Raw genomic sequence first — 18,088 nt, 5'->3', positions numbered from 1 at the left:
TTCATTTTTGTGTTTAGGGTATATTGTTAAAATGTGTTTACTGTTGCACCTGAATACATTCTCATCGTTCACATTATTCCTTCACTAAACATAATCTCAATTTAAATAGAAGGGTAAGTTGGTACTGTTATGTAAGAAAAGTTTAGTCTTGAAAAACAGCAATTACCACTCTTGCCCTATAACACCAACATTAAGGAAAACAGAAGTTCCTTTTCACATAAATTGCTTAATCTTCACAGCTCTGTTCTATACTTTGTTTTTCGCTTTATGTTACAGGCAACAACCCTGAAGCTCGTAAACTGCCAAGTTCACATACCTGTTAAGTGTCAATGCCAGGATTCAGAACATCTGTATTCTTTATACAGTATCGTCGTATTTTGTCTCTAATCTAATAAATCTTTACTAGGCTTCTATTCGGAAAAGGCAATGGCACCCCACTCCAGTACTCTTGCCTGGAAAATCCCATGGATGGAGGAGCCTGGTGGGCTGCAGTCCATGGGGTCGCTAAGAGTCGGACACGACTGAGCGACTTCACTTTCACTTTTCACTTTCATGCTTTGGAGAAGGAAATGGCAACCCACTCCAGTGTTCTTGCCTGGAGAATCCCAGGGACGGAGGAGCCTGGTGGGCTGCCATCTATGGGGTCACACAGAGTCGGACACGACTGAAGCGACTTAGCAGCAGCAGCAGGCTTCTATTATGTTAAGTGATGATGTTTAGCTTTAAGGGCCACAGAGGGCTTTCCCGATACAGTGTAAGTATTGTTTACACCATGGAAAAGTAATTGAATTTTTTTCTTATTCTTCCATTGAGAAATAATTTTTAACTGTAGGTAGAATTCAAGTTTTCTGAATGATAAGGAGCTTAACTATAAATAATGATTGTTATTGAGCTACTAAAAAATGTTTTCTACAGGATCACTTTTAACCCCCATGTCTTTGCTATGAGGTGTTTTTTTAACCGGTTTACAGATAAGGAAAGTCAGGTTTGGAATGGGTAAGTGACTTACCCGAGTTTTCAAATCTAGTAATCCTGTGGACAGAGGAGCCTGGGATGCTACCATTCATAGGGTCACAAAGAGTCTGACACAGCTGAAGCTATTTAGCACACATGCGTGCACAAGTGGCAGAACCAGGACTGACCTGTGGTTCAATCTGATTTTGACATCACAGTTAGTGCTCTTAACCCCCAGTACCTGCGATTCTAACTCTATTTTACAGGTAATCTGCAGAATCAGACTGCCCCACAAATTTGTAAGTACAAGCCACTAATTGCTAATTACACTTGGTTGGGAATTAAGTTCTTTTTTTTTTTTTTTTTTGCAGGGAACAAACCATTTTGCCACACTTTATCAAGTCTAGTAATATTTTTTTTAAGTCTAATAAAGTTTGGTGTTAACTATGCATAAAGCCTTAGGGAGGTCAGTTGACGTGAGCTATCTTTTGTTTATATTTTTATTTGAGAGTTGAAACTCTTTGTTGGAACAGAATATTTGAGTGATGATTTCAATCTTGCCTTGTAGGACCTGCCATTAACACAGCAGTTTCATGGCTTCCATAGACATGTTATTGGTCTTAAAATAACTGGTTTGCATTTAAAATAAAATAAAAACATTAATAGAATCAATGCATCAGTACTTTATAAAATTCAAAAACTGATTCCTGAGCATTCCTGATATCCTTATTATTTTGTTTTAATGCCTCATGGTATAAAATGACAGCCTATGTATACATATGAATTGCTAAAAATGTTATGTTTGTGAGTTTTTATAGATTTAATAATATTTTAAATGCAATAGGGTTGTTAACAATTTTGGAACTCCAAAACATATCTTTTAAGTATGAAAATAAGTATGAAAATATTTATAAATTTGGTATGCATATATTTTGAGGATATTATTGATTCCTCTGTAATTATGTATGAAAACATATATTTTTAAAAGAGACTCACAAAATCACTAAGCAAGGGATATAATGTTGTCTTTAGCAGACTTTCAAGTTTATTAGAAAATTAGGTTTTATTTCAACATTTTTTTCTATGGGTGGTCTTTCCCAAACAGCATTCTTTAAATTCTGTTGCACAAATGAATGCTACCATGAAAAGAGAAGGGTGAAAACATAAAATGAAGACTTTCACCTATACTCCTTTTTCAGATATAGAAATTAAAACATGTATTTTTTTCTAAAGAAAGTCCCATTTAGCAGCAGAGCATAAATTGGAAAATTTGGTCAGTGATTTATTTAGGCTCCACAGGGAAAATCTTGTAGGGTGTTTTTGAATATCCTAAATTTATTTTGATTTGAGACCAGCTTAAAGGGCATGTCTATCTTAAAACAGTTCTCCATTTTCCTGAGAAAAATTCCAGTGGAGCTAGTTGTGGGAGGTAGTATCCCAACAATGAATCTTTGGGGCCAAATGAGCACTTTAACACAACTTACTCCATCCATTTCCTTAAACCAAAGACTGTCTTGTCCACTGGGCTTGTTTAACTTTGCTAATTTTATTTCTCTGCAGAGTCAAAGGATTCAGGGAAAAAGGAGGGAAAATAACTATGGCATGTGGGTGAGGTTTTGGCTCAGGGAATACATTTTAAAAGATCCTAGCCAGTGCAGGGATAAAGAAAGCAGTTGGTGTCTGAAATTTACCCCTGATTTAGAGAGTAAGAAATAGAAACCAATAGATACTAAACAACTTGCCTAAAGTTACATAGTAGTTTCCATTGTTGAGATTAGTCCTAGGAACTAGGTTACTTGTTTTAATAAGACAACTGGACAGTCCAGCTTCTCTGTTGATCACGATGCCTTTCTAATAACACTGCTTCTCCTTTTTCCCTCCTTCTCTTTTTTTTCTTTTTTCTTGGCTACTGTCTTTTAACATCTAAAAAAATATTTCTTCTTATAATTTCAGGCTTAGAAGCTAGTTGAATAAATATGTTTTGATTATTAAGGCCATTTAGAACAAGCTGAACTGTAAGAACAGTGTGTATCATGTTAAGCCTCTTGCCGCTGTTTTATTATTGGAGTTATGTAAGAAATGAACATGGAACCAGAAAAAAATAGTTTTGAATAAATTTGGTCTGAATTCATGGCATATCTCTAAATATGAAAAATGTGATGCTGCGCTGTGCTTAGTCTCTCAGTTGTGTCCACCTCTTTGTGACCCCATGGACTGTAGCCCACCAGGCTCCTCTGTCCATGGGGATTCTCCAGGCAAGAATACCAAAGTGGGTTGCCATGCCCTTCTCCTGGTGATCTTCCCAACCCAGGGATCGAATCCAGGTCTTCTGCATTGCAGGCGGATTCTTTACCATCTGAGCCACCAGGGAAGCCCCCAAAATATGATGGACACCTAATAAATGACAGGCTATTATTTCTTTGCTTGTTTTTAGATTTACAAAAAAAGAAATGAGCCAGTGGTAAAGATTCCTCATAATACTCTCTCTCACACCATGATTTCCTCTATTAGTAACATCTTACATTAACACGGTCACTTTGTTAAAATTAATGAACAGATATTGATACATTATTATTATATAATGTTCATAATTTATTCAAATTTTCTTAGTATTTTAAAAATTAAATTTCTTTAAACAAACAAGAAAACCAGTTCACCCGTTTGACCCATCCCTAACCTCCTGCCTCTGGCAATCACCAATGTATTCTCTGTGTCTATGAGCTTAGCCTAAAAATATATATATTTAGATTCCACATGTATTTCTCTTTCTCTATGTGGGAATTCTCTGGTAGCTCAGTTGGTAAAGACTCTGCCTGCAGTGCAGGAGACCTAAGTTTGATCCTTGGGTTAGGAAGATCCCCTGAAGAAGGAAATGGCAACCCACTCTACTAGTCTTGCCTGGAAAATCCAATGGACAGAGGAGTCTGGTGGGCTACAGTCTATGGGGTCACAAGAGTTGGACATGACTCAGTGGCTGAACCACATCTGACTTACTTCACTTAGCATAATGCCTTCAAGGTCCATCCAAATGGCAAGATTTTATTCTTTTTTTATGGCTAAATAATAATGTATAGACAAATAGATGAAACAGTTCAGTTCAGTTGCTCAGTCATGTCTGACTCTGCAAACCCATGGACTGCAGCCCACCAGGCTTCTCAGTCTATCACCAACTCCTGGAGCTTGCTCAAACTCATGTCCATGGAGTTGGTGATGCCATCCAACCATCTCATCTGTCACCCTCTTCTCCTACTGCCTTCAATCTTTCCCGGCATCAGAGTCTTTTCCAATGAGTCAGTTTTTCACATCAGCTGGCCAAAGTATTGGAGCTTCAGCTTCAGCATCAGTCCTTCCACTGAATATTCAGGACTGATTCCTTTAGGATTGACTGGTTGGATCTCCTTGCAGTCCAAGGGACTCTCAAGAGTCTTCTTCAACACCACAGTTCAAAAGCATCAATTCTTTGATGCCCAGCTTTCTTTATGGTCCAACTCTCACATCTGTACATGACTACTGGAAAAACCATAGCTTTGACTAGATGGACCTTTGTTGGCAAAGGTCTGTATAGATCAATGAATAGATAGATAGATATTGATTTCTTTATCCATTCATCCAACGATGGACACTTAGGTTGTTGCCATATCGTGAGTTCTGTAAATAATGCTTCAGTGAACATGGAGGTACATAAGTTTTTCGAATTAGTGTTTTTGTTTTCTTCAGAAAAAAGTCCAGAAGCGGAATTGCTGAATCATATGGTATTTCTAGTTCTGTTTTTAATTTTGGCACATCTCCCTACTGTTTTTCATAGTGGCTGCTCCATCATGCAGAAGGTTTCCCTTTTTTCCCATATCCTTGCCAATGCTTATTTCTAGTTCTTTTGATAATAGCCATTTTAACAAGTAAGGTAATATCTCATTGTGGTTTTAATTTGCATTTCCTTGATGATAAATAATGTAGAGTGTTTTATTGCATAGGTAGTGACCAACTGTATGTCTTCTTTGGGAAAAATGTCTATTCAGATCTTCTGTGCATTTTTAAAATTGGATTTTATTTTATTTTTTGCTATTGAGTTGTATGAGTTTTTTAAAATATGTTTTGGATATTAGCCCTTTATCAGATATATGGATTACAAATATTTTTTTTCCCATTCATTTTGTTGATGGTTTCCTTTCTGCTGAAGCCTTTTAGTTTGATGTATGGCAACCCCCTCCAGTGTTCTTGCCTGGAGAATCCCAGGGACGGGGCAGCCTGGTGGGCTGCCGTCTATGGGGTCACACAGAGTCAGACACGACTGAGGTGACTTAGCAGCAGCAGCAGTCCCACTTTGTTTTTGTTTTTTTTTTTTTTTTTGCCTTTGGTGCTTTTACTTTTGGTACAGATTTAAAAAATCATTTCTAAGATCCATATCAAGTGACTAACCTTGTTATCTTGTTTTCTCCTAGGAGTTTACTTTCAGGTCTCATATTTAAGTCTTTAATCCATTTTGAGTTAAGTTTTATGTATGGTGTAAAGAAGCAGTTCAGTTTCATTTTTTCGTATGTGACTATTTAATTTTCCCAATACCATTATTGAAGAGACTGTACCTTCCCCACTGTATGTGTGTCTGCTTTTATGCCAATACCTTACAATTTTAATGATTATAGCTTTATAATATAGTTTGAAATCAGGGAGCATGATGCTTCCAGCTTTGTTCTTTTTTCTCAGGATTTTTTTTATTATTCAAGGTATTTCATTGTTCCATAAAAATATATGAGTTTCTGTTCTATTTCTGTGAAATGTGCCACTGGAATTTTGCTAGGGGTTCCATTGAATCTATGTTTACTTTGGATAGTACAGATATTTTAACAATATTAGTTCTTCCAATTTATGAGCATGAGATATATTTTTATTTGTGTTTTCTTCAATTTATTTATGTCTTGTAGTTTTCAGTATATAGATCTTTCACCTCTTTGGTTAAATGCATTCTGAGTTATTTTATTAATTTTAAAGTAATTGTAAATGAGATTGTTTCCTTAATTTTTTTCTGATAGTTTATTGTTACTATATGGTCACATAAGATTTTGTGTGTGTGTGTGTGTGTCCTGCATCTTTACTGAATTCATTTATCAGTTCTAATAGTTTTTTGTAGGAGTCTTTAGGGTTTTCTACATATAATATCAGGCTTCTTCAGTGGCTCAGCAGTAAAGAATCTGCCTGCAATGAAAGAACCGTAGGAAATGTGGGTTCAATCCCTGGGTTGGGAAGGTCTGGAGGAGGGTATGGCAACCCACTCTGGTATTCTTGCCTGGAGAATCCCATGGACAGAGGAGCTTGGTAGGCTACCGTTCATAAGGGCACAAAGAGTCAGACATGACAAATGACTGAGCATGCACACACGCACTGATATATCATTTGCAAATATGACAGTTTTCTTTCTACCTTTCCAGTTTTTTTCTTTTTGCCTAATTGCTTTGGGTAGGACTTCCAGTACTATATTGAATAAAAGTGATGAGAGTAGGCATTCTTCTTTTGTTGCTCATCTTAAAGGAAGTTTCAGCTTTTCACCATTGGATATGATGTTAGCTATTAGTCTGCCATATATGATCATTATTATGCTGAGGAATGTTCCTTCCACACCTGCTGTGTTAGAATTTTTTTTTATCATAAATGGATGTTGAAATTTTTAAATGCTTTTTCTGCATCTATTGAGATTATCATATGATTTTTATTCTTCATTTTTTTAATGTTTCACATTGACTGATTTGTGGATATTGAATCATGCTTGAATCACTGGAATAAATTCCATTTGATCATTGTGTGCTGCTGCTGCTGCTAAGTCACTTCAGTCGTGTCTGACTCTGTGCGACCCCATAGATGGCAGCCCACCAGGCTCCGCTGTCCCTGGGATTCTCTAGGCAAGAACACTGGAATGGGTCGCCATTTCCTTCTCCAATGCATGAAAGTGAAAAGGGAAAGTGAAGTCGCTCAGTCGAGTCTGACTCTTCACGACCCCATGGACTGCAGCCTACCAGGCTCCTCCATCCATGGGATTTTCCAGGCAAGAGTACTGGAGTGGGGTGCCATTGCCTTCTCCTTGATCATTGTGTATGATCTTTTTAATGTATAGTTGAACTCTGCTACTATTTTGCTGTTGATTTTTGCATCTATTGTCTCAGGGATATTGGCCTATAATTTTCTTGCATCTTATTGTCTGATTTTGGTATCAGAATGCTGGCCTCATGAAATGAGTTTGAAAGAGTTTCTTCCTCTTCTATTCTTTTGAAGAGTTTGAAAAAAATGAAGCTTTCCATGAAGCTTAAGTACTGAAGAATAAGCAAAGCTCAAAGTTATTAGAAGAAAGAAAATAACAAAGACTAGAACAAAAGTAAATGAACTAGAGACTAAAAAGACAATAGAAGAGTCAATGAAACAAAGAGGTATTTGAAAATTGGTATTCTACTTTGAATTTGAAAAAAATCTACTAGTAAATCCATTTGGTTCTGGAATTCTGTTTGTTGAGAGGTTTTTGATTACTAATTCAATCTCTTTAGCTATAATCAATCTGTTCAGATTTTGTATTCCGTCATGATTTAATCTTGGTAGGTTGTATGTTTCTACGAATTTATCCATTATTCTAGGTTGTCCACTTCATTGGCAAATAATTGTTCATAGTAGTCTCTCATGATCTTTTGTATTTTTATGGTAAAAATTATAATATCTCCTCTTTAATTTCTGATTTTATTTATTTGAATCCTTTCTCTTCTTTTCTTAGTGTAGTGACAGATCTTAAAAGATCTGTCAATTTTATCTTTTCAAAGGACCTCCTCTTTGTTTCATTGACTCTTCTATTGTCTTTTTAGTCTCTAGTTCATTTACTTTTGTTCTAGTCTTTGTTATTTTCTTTCTTCTACTAACTTTGAGCTTTGCTTATTCTTCAGTACTTAAGCTTCATGGTAACTACAAACCTAGAACTTATAGCAGATACATGCACAGAAAGAGGGAGGAGTAAAAGCGTATTACCAAAGAAAGACTAGGCTCCCAGGTGGTGCTACTGGTAAAGAACTTGCCTGTCAGTGAAGGAGATGTAAGAGATTGGGGGTTTGATCCCTGGTTGGGAAGGAAATGGCAGTCCACTCCAGTATTCTTGCCTGGAGAATCCCAAGGACAGAGGATCCTGGAGGGCTACAGCCCATAGGGTCACAAAGAATTGGATATGACTGAAGTGACTTAGCATGCATGCAAAGAAAGATCATTGTTTTTGTTTTTGTTTTTTTTTTAATCTTGTAATTACTGTTAATCATAGGATTTTGAAAAGAACATATGCCAAGTTTTGATACTGTCTTTCCTAAACTGATGTCATTATATGGATTTAGGTTGGAAAAGAGGACCACAGTAGAGCTTTAAATCAAAACTTCAGTCTTCTATAAAGGGTTTATAACTGCCCCAATATCCCTTTTGTTTGGACTCCATGAGAAAATTGCTGCTTGGCCCTAGAATCTCTCTGTTTGGAAATTTTCAATATGTATTCAGTTTCTTACTGATATAATAAATATTTATTTTAAAAAATAGGTAAAACAATTTTGATGTAGAGGTGCCTATTGAGTATTACCCTTTACCTCTTAATACCATTAGTATGATTCTAGGTATCAAGCTCAACTAGAACATGAGTTTTACTTAGTTACCAGCAACTAACTAAACAAGTATGCCCCAGAGCATAGAAATAATGCCATTATATCAGCCATGGTACAAATAGGCCTTAATGCAATAATGGATTCTCTGTGATTTTATTGTGAAACATTTAAGAATTATTCAGAACTGAAAAACTCCAGTGAAAGTCAGGTACATATTCTCACCTTGACACATTTGCAGACTTGGTTTCTAAGAATTGCAATTGGAATTAACCGATGTCCGAAGCACCTACACATTTGATTCACCAAATGTGTCCTATCTTCTTGCAAATAGCAGCTCATTTCCTCTTAGGCTCTGATGAGGTTTTTTTTTTTTTTTTTTTTTTTGTCTTAGCAATAGAGTCATTGGCAGCAGTACACACAGGCTAATTGTTAGAATATAAGGCTTTGTTAGAAATGGATCATAGGCTTCTGGTAATACTCTTAAATTCACACCAATTGGTAGGAAATTAAATATGATTTTTAACAAAATATATCTTAGAAGGCTTACACTAGAAGTGAAGTGGTTAAAAAAAAACTCTCCATGGGCATTTAGTTATTTTCTACCCAAAAAAGTAATTTTCCTTTTATCTATATTTTTACTAAGCCTTTTAGATGAAAGGGGAAAGTGACAGCCACAGAATGACAGTGACCTAAAAGTATAAAATTATGGTTAATGAAATTTGGGTAATCTTAAGGACAAATAAAAGCCAGGATATCTGTCAGTGAGCTAAATGGGAAATGTTATTTTCAAGATGCTGCAAATAAAATGCTAATTAAAATTCCCTAAAAAGTAACCCTTGTTCCTAAGAAATTATTTTGCTTCTGAAGAAATTAAGATTAAAAAGAGACAGAAACTGATATTTATAATTTTTTTCTTATATTTAGTTATTTAAAAAAATGTTTTTATTAATTCTTAAATTTGAGTGAAATGGAGATGGGATTAGATTAATTACCATTTAAATATGCAGTTCCAGGTCTGTAGGCATCATTTTGAACCATGATGGGGAGAGCATAGAAAAAATTCTAGTGTGGAAATTATATTTCATGTGGTGAAACAAAAATTCAAGAAGTTTTCTGTTATAATAAGGTGAAAGTGGTTACCAAAGAAACAAAAGTTTCTTATCACTCTGCCTGAGGCAAATGTGACATATTAAGATTAAAATGAATTCTCTTCTCCTGAATGCACATAACTCTTATTAATGTCTCGGAAATTATGCACACACATAGGAAAAGAATAAGATTTTCTGGATACAAGTGAATAAGCATCCATTGGGGTATAGGGGCTATCTAATATCTATGGATACTTTATTGCTGAACTGACCCCAGATCAGTTTTTCTCTATTTTACCTTTTACTTGAGTCTGACTTGAAATTGAGTGACATATTTTCGTCTTGAAAGAGAACTTTCGTTTTGAAAGAGTTAGGTTCCCTGGTGGCCTGAAAGAGTTAATGCAGTTTCCAAGAGTGTCCAACTTACTTCCAGGGAGTAGTGCGTGCATGTGAGAGTCTGGCTCCAGAATATTTGTTCACATCCCAAAACCAATTTGGCACAACTTAAAATGTCTGCTACGGAGAGGATTCAGAGTGTTGTTAGGCCACGCAATTAGTGCTTTATTTCATGAGCACCAAATCCACCCAATAGTGTTTTGTTTTAAAGAAGAGCTTGAAATTCACAATAACGGGTTTCATTTATCAGAGCCATATGGGACTCACCATCTTTGGATATATTTGTAAGGCTTTCACAAAGAAGACTCCTTAGGCATCTCAGATTTCACGGATTGGAGGGCAATCTGGATGAATATCTTTTTTGGAAATGATGAACTATCTTTTTCATATGTAGTCTCTAATTTCAGTAATCCTTGAGAAGCTCATAAACACAGGAAAGAGTTAAGTAAACTTCAGTTTACCGACTTGTATTGGAAAACAAAGACCATAATTCTTAGATCTGGTTCAAATGTCAAGTGTACTTTTGATGTTGAAATTTGACCATCTAGTCTTTGCAGTTTGTGATGTAGCATTTTTGAAAGGGAAGATGGGTTCTAAGTCTCAATCTATTTCTGCACTTTTTTGCAAGTTGTTCTGTCATGGTCATATATCAATGGATCTTTGAGAAACTGGCTGCATAAGAGCAGACTGAAAATGGAATATTGTGGTTCTTTTTAAGTTTAATCAAGATTATTTCTTTGCTGCTTCCTCCTTTTCCAAACTTCTCTGATCATTAGTGATATATCTTAATACAATACATTCTTTAAAATGTCAATGTCAATTGATTTTTTGAATAAATCTCATAATTTTTCACTGATCTATAAACTTAGAGGTTTAAAAACAAAATAAAATCAGTCTCCATTTGGCACTGGGTGCTAATACTTTCATTTTTGGTTCCCAGATTCTGTTACGCTATTAATGACCTATAAACAAACACTTAAGTGTTTACTAAAACTAACATATTTTTTAAACATAGCATTCTATTGTGTTATGACAGACAACGACTGATTTTTCAGGTTTTCAAATCTAGATTTTCTCAGTTCTATAGGCTTTCTTATAAAGGGCACCTTTAATTTTATTTGATAACTCTGGTAAAGCAGAATACTTGCAAGTCATAAATAGTACTGTAACAAGCTACTGACCTATACAAAGTCTATGAGTTTTATTTTGAATTGTTATGGTAAGTTGGCAATTAATTGACATAACTCTTTCTCATTTTAGATACCATTTTACTATATTTAGCCTTATTTTATTATCTTCTAGTTTATCTAAAAAAACTCTTAACACTCCTTTTGCTTATGATATTATATTAGCCTGTTTTAGATTTCCCAGAGAATGTCTACTAATTTTTTTTCAGTTGTGAGCATGTTGTTTAACACTGAATTAAAATAAAATTCAGTATATTGTTTGCTTTCTTTTAAACTTCATATTGATATCAGTCATATATTTTAAATATCTCATGAAGATTAAAAAATCTTGCTTCCTGTCATTTCTACTCCCATATGCATTATATCCTACACAGAAAAAGCACTAAGACCTTTGTTACATAGCACACCTATAGGGTGCACACTTGCGTTGCTGTGTGTAATTGACTGCCGTGCTTTAGGCCGATGAGGCCACTGAACAACAGGTTGAACATTGTAAATACAGAAATGAGCTATATTTGCTTAAATCATCTTGAACATTAATTGTACTGGATTGTTGAATGTCTCAAATATATTTGACTATATTTTATTCTTAGTCAAATATTCTAAAATTATTTAATGAGTATATTCTTAGAATTATTTCCTTTTTTTATAAACCTAGGTACTGTGACCCAGAGGTTTTTTTTTTTTTTTTTCCACTGAGAAAGTCATTATGGAACTAAACATGAGTATTTTTGGCCATTGCCTAGTGTTTTCCATAGGAATTTTGAAATATTTTCTTTGGGAAAATGATATAGCATTGGGATAGTGGTCACTGGCAACAAAGAAATTAAAGATGGCAGAAAGACTCAAGATAAAATGTGTGGATAACATTCTATCCAACAGTATTACATAGGTTTTTGGATTTAGCATAAACTGTAGGCCATGAAGAGAAGATAGATACGTGGATCAAACAAAAAAATGTGGATGTAATGGTCAGTGGTTTATTCTTTATGAATATTCCTACTAAAAGACACATGATGAGGGAAAGAAGGACCTAAGTTGATGGAGCGTGTGTGTGTGGTAAAATATATTGGATATTGAGAGTGTGAAGAAAAGAGAGACAGATTATATGTGGTTTTATGGCTTTAACTAGTGTTCTACATTTACGTAGAGTTTCTGTTGTAAAAACTGAGGGGCTCCTATATATAATTGTCTTGGTATAAATAGAATATATAAATCATTTCGGTCGACTTGGAATTTTATTATTTGTGAAGATAGACCTGTTTGATTTTGACATCTGGTGTGCTATTATTCTTACTTTGCAGTCAGAGTAAAGATTATATATATAGTTTTTCTCAAATTATAATGGAATATGATTATACAAAGCAAGTGTGTATATGTGCATGTGTGTGTACATGTGTAAAAAAGGACACTTTCATTTCTATGCCTTTGTCTTTTTCTCTGTCTCCTGAGTCTGCTGCTTTTTGCTTGCCAGTTTTTCTTTGTCTCTATCATTTTTATCATTGAACCCATCTGCGTAGAAAATAGAATGCTTGGTTTTTAAAATGTTAATGATTTATTTTTTGTTATTTTGTTCTCTCAACTTGTTTTCACCTCAAGAGTTAAGGAGCAAGTATAAGTCGTTTTAGTTCTCACATTCAAGAGGTGTTTCTGCTTTCTTTCCCGTCCGTTTGTCCATATGTTTGCTGGTCTCTGATAGGCTGTGCAGTGAGACAGCAGTTTACTATCTGTGTGTGTGTGAAATTAGCTAATTGGTGTTAGCAGAAATATTTTCACATGTTTTATAAGCAAAGTGCAGCAAGGTATATAAATGTAGATATGATCCAGACACGCGCACACTCACGACTGTCACTGCTCATGCATAGGCGCTCAGAAGTAATTAATGTTAATAAGATTTTAATGTGCTTGTGAGATCATAATGAGGAGAAATGAATGCTCTGATTAGGAAAAGGTAACTGTGTGTGTGTTTTGGCTTAGAACAAGATTTCAATTTTTATAAACCGCAATTTTAGAACTTGTTTGTGATTGCATCAATTGGTTTTTATTTTCAAATTAGAGGTCTGTTTAGCCATTTGAATGATTAACCAAATAAATGGGTAAAACCCTGATCATAAGGAACAGCGCAGGTTTTCATTTGCAAGGCAATGTTAGTGTACAGCAAGGCTCTGATCATATCTTTTGCCAATGGACCATTTTTATGTTGTTTTTTAAAAAGCTTTTTCTCTGAAGCTACTTGTGGAAATAGTTCTAATTTTTATAAATGTAGATGTTATCTATATGTTCTGGAGATACTAATCAGACACTGTAATTACTGTGTCTGAAATACATTCCAATCAGTAAATAATGGTATGCTCAGTGTCCAAAGAATCCATATCATGCCTCTTGAAATGTTGGGGAAAATGTACAACAATCTAGATTTTTCTTTCTAAACATATTCTTTACAAATTTTAGAGGTTTGGCAACTTTTAAGGGTGAAGTAAAATAACTCAGAGTAAGCAAAGATGCTGTCTTTTCATGGACTCAGAGGCTGTGCAGTCAGCAGCTACACAATTGACAGGCTTGAATCCAGCCAGATTCTTCTCCAGAATAAGTTTTTTTTTATTTTTTTAAATATCGTTTACAGAGTTTTGGTATACATTTGCATTATTATTTTAAATTATAAGATAAATCTAAATATCTGCCTTGCCCCAGGGCACATAGAAATCACTTGCATATTTTTTACTATAATAGTGGATTAAGATATTCAGGAATTGGAATCCCTTTAAAAGTAAGTATAATACTGAAGGGGCTTCCCTCGGTGACTCAGCAGTAAAGAATCCGCCTGCAATGCAGGAGCTGTAGGAGATGCCAGTTCCATCCCTGAGTTGGTAAGATAGCCTGGAGGAGGATGTGACCACCCACTCCAGTATTCTTGCCTAGAGAATCCCATGGACAGAGGAGCCTGGTGGGCTACAGTCCAGAGGGACACAAAGAGTCAGACACGACTGAAGCAACCTAGCACGCTTGCATAATACTGAAATGCAAGAGGTCTTGGATTATATGGGGCTATGGAGTAGTATAGTTTAATTCCAACAAATTCTGTAGTTATGGCTTAGATTCTTTTAGGTTTTGGTTATATTCCTACAGTCTTTGAGCTGTAGTTTAAAAATGGTGGTGAAGTAAGAGAAGGTATTAGAGTTAGTTCTAATGAATAATTCTGCAGTTTCTGTGATTTCACAGCGGTGTGTTGGTTTTAGCTTTTCGTAGAATCCATGACAGTGATGATTATTGGCTAAAAGAGGCATTTGCCTTTAATATTGTTTAATTGACTGTGAAGTCTTATGTCATTGTGGCATCATTTGGAAAAATTTTTCCCACTTGAAGTTTGTAAAGAAATTCATATATATTTTCTTCTTGCTTTTTCTATTGTAATTTTTTTCCTATGCTGCTATACATACTTTTAGGTTTTCTACTCTATGTTGGGCTATCTATTCATATGCCATTATTGCTTTTTTAATTATAAAAAACTTAGATCATGTTTTAATATATGAAGTATTAGCCTCCCACCTCACCCCCACCATTGCTCTTTTTGTCTGGGGTTTTTATGACTTTTCTTGCTTAGTTGTTTTTCTAAATGAACTTTATAATAAACTAGCAGACTTCAAGGGGAAAATAAAATTGATGTAACCCTATTGGAATTATGATAAGTTCATGAATCAACATAGGGATAATTAATATCTCTATGAAGTTGAATCTCCATGTTTAAGAACCTGCTTTCCCCCTCCACTTATTAAATAACTTCTGTGTCTATCAAAAGTGTTATACAGTTTTCCTTATAAAGGTTTTAAATGTTTGCTACTAAGGTTTGGTGTTCTATTCGTTTATTTAATTGCTTGCTTTTTTTTTTTTTTTTGGCTTCCCTAGTGGCTCAGATGGTAAAGAATCTGCCTGCAGTGCAGGAGACCTGGGTTCAATTCCCTGGAGAAGGGAATGGCAACCCACTCCAGTATTCTTGCCTGGAAAATTCCATGGACTGTGGAGCCTGGCAGGCTACAGTCCATGGGATTGCAGAGTCAGACATGACTCAGCAATGAACACTTTATTTTTTTACATCCTTCCTATCCTAAACAGTTTTTCATAATATTTTTTGTTTTTTGTTTGTTTGTTTGTTTGTTTCTGTATAGAAAGGCTATTTATTTTGTGTGTTAATTTTGCAAATTCCCACTTTACAAAATTCTCTTCATTTTTGTGGTAGCCTGAGGTGGGTTTGAGCTCCTGTCTAGCACACTGCTTAGTAACTGTGAGACCATGGACAAGTTATTCTGAGCCATTTTATTCACCTATAAACTGCAGATAAGAAAACCAAACTCCCTCAGTGATGGAGACTAAACGAGATCATATTGTAAAGCACCTAACATTTTGCCCAACACATAATAGGGACTCAATTACTGATATCCATTTTTAATGTAATATGATGTGATATGACAGTCTTCCCTGGTAGCTCAGTGATAAAGAATCTCCTGCAATGCAGGAGATGTGGATTCGATCCCTGGGTCAGGAAAATCCCCTGGAGAAGGAAATGACAACCCACTCCAGTATTATTGCCTGGGAGATACATGGACAGAGGAGCCTGGCAGGAAACAACAGTCCATGGGGTCACAAGAGTCAAACACAACTTAGCAACTAACAACAACAACCATTATGTTCTACCATAAGAAATTGGCAACTTTATATTTTTTTAGTAAACAATGTTAGTAAACACTAACTTGTGAATGAGCTTGTGTGGAGTAGATACTGAACATAAACGAACTCATGATGGCATTAACGTATGTGGAATAATAGTGCTTGCCAGTCTATTATATAACACTTGTAAAATTGATGAAAAAATGGTAATTGATAAAAATGTAGTCCCATGATTTTTAAGCTTCTACTTTAATAAAATGGTTGTGAACTTTGTGAATACACTCTTTTAAGGCATCTGACACTGTTGTTATAAAAATGAGAATACCAGAATTTCAGGATCATTATATTCCTACCTCATGGTTGTTCTGAGGGTTAAGTGAGATAATGCATTGAAATTATAGTACCATTATTAATAACAATAATGGAAGTGCCTAGCTCATGGTAAGGGTTTGAAAATGGTAGTTGATTTTTTTTGTTACTATTTTATTATTACCTTTGCCAGTTCTCTACTCCCACATGTATTTCCCACCTCTATATATTCTTTTTCTTACTAGTAGTGTTGTTCTATGCTTAGAATAAATATATAAAATATGTCTTACAATGGTCATTAACATAAACATAAAAGAATATATCTATAATTTGTCAATATTGAAATTAGCTAAGAGTGAAATAAGACTCCATCACTGGAGCATAAAAGAACTTTAATTGCTGTGGATGAAATTTCTGAGGAGTTGCAAGGATAAAGAATAGTTTCTCTCAAAGAATTATAGATATCTTTTGTCATAGTTTAGAGATGGCCAGAGTTCTCGTTTAGCACTCAGTATCATTACTCCTCCACAGCCTCAGAATTCTCCTTTGTTCATTCATACATATGGAAAACAACAGAATCCCTGGTGGTATAAGATATACAAACAGCAAGATTACCTAGATGAACTGTTCCTATTCAAGAAGTCTAGTAGGCTAGTCAGATAGGAAACAATTAGCTTATATACACGGACTTTGAGGGCAGATTATTAGGTTTGAATTCCTGCTCTGAAGCTTAGTTCAGTTCAATTCAGTTCAGTTCAGTCACTCAGTCGTGTCTGACGCTTTGCCATCCCAAGGACTGCAGCACGCCAGGCCTCCCTGTCCATCACCAACTCCTGGAGTTTACTCAAACTCATGTCCATTGAGTTGCTGATGCCATCCAACCATCTCATCCTCTGTCGTCCCCTTCTCCTCCTGCCCTCAATCTTTCCCAGCATCAGGGTCTTTTCAAATGAGTAAGTTCTTCCCATCAGGTGGCCAAAGTATTGGAGTTCCAGATTCAGCATCAGTCCTTCCAATGAATATTCAGGACTGATTTCCTTTAGGATGGACTGGTTGGATCTCCTTGCAGTCCAAGGGACTCTCAAGAGTCTTCTCCAACACCACAGTTCAACAGCATCAATTCTTCAGCACTCACTTTTGTTTATAGTCCAACTCTCACATCCATACATGACTCCTGGAAAAACCATAGCTTTGACTAGATGGACCTTTGTTGGCAAAGTTATGTCTCTGCTTTTTAATATGCTGTCTAGACTAGTAATAGCTTTTCTTCCAAGGGGCAAGCATCTTTTAATTTCATGGCTGCAGTTACCATCTGCAGTAATTTTGGAGCCCCCAAAAATAAAGCCTGTCACTGTTTCCACTGTTTCCCCATCTATTTGCCATGAAGTGATGAGACCAGATGCTAAGATCTTAGTTTTCTGAATGTTGAGCTTTAAGCCAAATTTTCACTCTCCACTTTCACTTTCCTCAAGAGGCTCTTTAGTTCTTCTTCACTTTCTGCCATAAGGGTGGTGTTATCTGCATATCTGAGGTTTTTGATATTTCTCATGGCAATCTTGATTTTAGCTTGTGCTTCCTCCTGCCCAGCGTTTCTCATGATGTACTCTGCATATAAGTTAAATAAGCCGGTTGACAATATACAGCTTTGATGTACTCCTTTTCCTATTTGAAACTAGTATGTTGTTCCATGTCCAGCTCTACCTGTTGCTTCCTGACCTGAATACAGATTTCTCAAGAGGCTGGTCAGGTGGTCTGATATTCCCATCTTTTGAAGAATTTTCCAGAGTTGTGGTCCACCGAGTCAAAGGCTTTGTCATAGTCAATAAAGCAAATGTTTTTCTGGAACTCTATTGCTTTTTTGATGATCCAGCAGATGTTGGCAATT

The 18,088-nt window shown here is 35.5% G+C and overlaps 1 protein-coding gene across 22 annotated transcripts in view; it reads left to right on the top strand.

Annotated features, from left to right (window-relative positions):
• The window catches only part of ZBTB20 (zinc finger and BTB domain containing 20), an 865,788-nt gene that overhangs the window by 54,387 nt on the left and 793,313 nt on the right, over positions 1-18,088 (top strand). The window contains exon 2 of one of the 22 annotated variants that reach the window (XM_061427491.1): positions 7,216-7,367. The exons of the other annotated variants lie outside the window; for them this stretch is intronic. The gene's annotated coding sequence lies outside the window, so the exon portion shown is untranslated. The remainder of the gene's footprint in view (positions 1-7,215; positions 7,368-18,088) is intronic. 22 annotated transcript variants of the gene reach the window in all.

This window comes from Bos javanicus, chromosome 1 (assembly GCF_032452875.1).
Source record: "Bos javanicus breed banteng chromosome 1, ARS-OSU_banteng_1.0, whole genome shotgun sequence".
In the NCBI taxonomy this organism is placed as follows: Eukaryota; Metazoa; Chordata; class Mammalia; order Artiodactyla; family Bovidae; genus Bos; species Bos javanicus.
This window is presented reverse-complemented; position numbering and strand designations above follow the sequence as displayed.